Source organism: Triticum dicoccoides, chromosome 1A, assembly GCF_002162155.2.
Source record: "Triticum dicoccoides isolate Atlit2015 ecotype Zavitan chromosome 1A, WEW_v2.0, whole genome shotgun sequence".
In the NCBI taxonomy this organism is placed as follows: domain Eukaryota; kingdom Viridiplantae; phylum Streptophyta; class Magnoliopsida; order Poales; family Poaceae; genus Triticum; species Triticum dicoccoides.
This window is the reverse complement of record NC_041380.1, coordinates 479,042,391-479,044,782: the sequence shown is the minus strand read 5'-3', so window position 1 is coordinate 479,044,782 and position 2,392 is coordinate 479,042,391. Positions and strand designations below refer to the sequence as shown.

General features: G+C 41.3%; 1 long non-coding RNA gene across 1 annotated transcript; it reads right to left on the bottom strand.

Moving 5' to 3' along the window:
• Nucleotides 1–1,007: 1,007 nt before the first annotated feature.
• Nucleotides 1,008–2,392, bottom strand: LOC119280791. The gene is made up of 2 exons (XR_005138178.1): nt 2,318–2,392; nt 1,008–1,615 (listed from the first exon to the last, which is right to left on the bottom strand). It is a non-coding gene; the product is annotated as an uncharacterized LOC119280791 (long non-coding RNA).

Here is a 2,392-nt window from a genome sequence, read left to right as displayed (position 1 = left end):
TTTGGCGCTCATTGCCACAAATTGTGGTCCAAACGCAGTGAGCGATCGAGCTCGGCCGACACATTTGACATATCCGCTGCTCTCAGTTTTGTAAACCTTTTCCTGTACGGTTTTGCCGGTTTTCAGAACCTTCTAGAAGGTTCTCTGAACCATTCTTTTCTTCTTTTCCGTTATTATTTTTCCTATTCAAAATTTCCCGATTTTCTTTTTCCTGTTCATTTTTTCATAATCCAAAAAAAGTGCCGTGGCTTTAGTTCAACTTTAGTTCATGAATTAGAAAAATTGTTCAGGTTTTGAACTTTTTCATAATTTCAAAAATTATTTGGGTTTGCGAAAATTATCCGTGTTTTTCATAAAATGTTCCCATCTTTCAAATTTTCCATTAATTCAAAAATATCACATTTTTAAAAAAATGTTTACATTTTTAAAGAATTGTTTGCTTATTTAAATTTGTACATAAATTAGAAAACTATTTGCATCTTTGAACAAAATGAGGAAGTTCAAAAATGCTCGTTTTCAAAAATGATTTGTTCTTCAATAAAATGTTTGATTTTAAAAAAAAATTGTTCATATTTTCAAATCTTGTCCAAGTTTTTTAAAACGTGAACAATTTTTATTGAATATGTACTATGTAGGTTGTAGATTGTTGTCCCACATCACCGTTCGCCACCGTACAACCTGGCAAGTAGGGCTTCTTATCATGTGACGGTACATGCAGCCTGATGGAGTGACCTTGGGCTTTGCCAAATGGCACAAAACTAGCAATCACTAGTTAAGGGGTATCTCTTGCTAAGAATGAGTAAAACTGATTTAGTGGTGACAAGCTGCATTATGCATCTGTGTCATTTGTCATCACCAAGAAGTTTAAGTGGGTTTTCAATGGTCTAAGTGAATGGGAGGACTGTTAAATACTTTTTTTTGTGAGATTGATTTTTAGAATGAAATATCTGTTAAACCGTGTGTTCAAATTACAGACTGTTTGCACCCTTGCATTCCTCGCGTCGAGATGTTCGGAATTAGATCCCATCGCATGTTGATATGTTTTGATAAATTTTTTTGTACAAAACTTGTACTTACAAATATAACAAACTTGTGCTCCACAAACAACACAGGTATAACTCTCCGAGACAACATACTTGTACTCCCTCACGGGTACTACTCCGATCGCATGTAATGCAACTTGTGCTTCATGCGAAACTATCACTCCCCATATGATCCTCACGTGATGGACCCTGTACTTCCTCAACGCTAGGCGCTGGCGTGCCGGCCCAAATTTGGGCCGGTCACACCCGGTACGTTCGATAAAATCCCTTTTAGTCGTCAGATTCAGGTCGCTTTCGTCCCCATCATACCGTTTCTACCTTGCAAATCATGCGAGCACGCATGGCAGGCGCCAGCGCCATGGACGAGCGACCTAACCTGCTGGATCTCCGCCGCTAGTCGGATCTCCATCGCTCCACGCCTCTCTCCGCAGCTCCAATTCGCCGGCGTAGCACATCCTCCTCATCTCCCGTTGTTCCAGCACCACTCCTCGCCGAATGCAGCTCATCCAAACATCGTTTCCAGCAACTCCCGTAGGCACCACCCATCATAGCACGACATCGCCGCCGTCGAACTGCACCATCTCGTTCCAACAAAAAACACATTTCAGCCCAAAAAGAACTCCGATGGGTAGTTGCAGCAAAACCAAAACTGGTTCCAGCAAAAAAGCAAAAGGTTTTCAGCAAAAAATGACTTGAGGAACTAGCAACCCAGTAAATTGCTTGAAGCAAAAAAGTTCCCTGATTCCAGTAAAAATTAACGCGATTCCAGCAGAAATGCGTCGCCGCCTCTTGATCGTAGCAAATAATCTCAACCAACAAAAAAACTTCGGAAGGTAGGAAATAATCTCAACCAACAAAAAACTTCAGAAGTTGCCGTCGCAGCAAAATCATTTGCCGGTTCCAGCAAAAAAAAAGACCCGGATCCAGCAAAAAATGACTTGGTTCCAGCAAAAAAGATGAATTGAGCTGAGCAGAAGCTGGAACCGGTGATTAAAAAAGAACATGGTTCCAACAAAAATGGCCTCTGCTTGTAACATCCCCAGCCAGTGGTTCCAGTAAAAATCCAGCCGGAGGTCAAAGCTTTACCAACAAAAATCTCCAGTATTAGGTTGGAGCAGGAAAAATTACCGGTTCCAGCAAAATCGAACCACGGTAGCAATTTTTAGGCTTGTTCCAGCAAAATCAAGACAAGATGGTAGCAAGAATTAGGACCGGTTCCAGCAAAAAAAGAACATAGTTGCTGCAAAAATCTCCCCTGCTTGTAACATCCTCACCAGTGGTTCCAGCAAAAATCCAGCCGGAGGTTGAAGCTTTATCTACAAGAATGGTCGCTGTCGGGCACTAGGCTG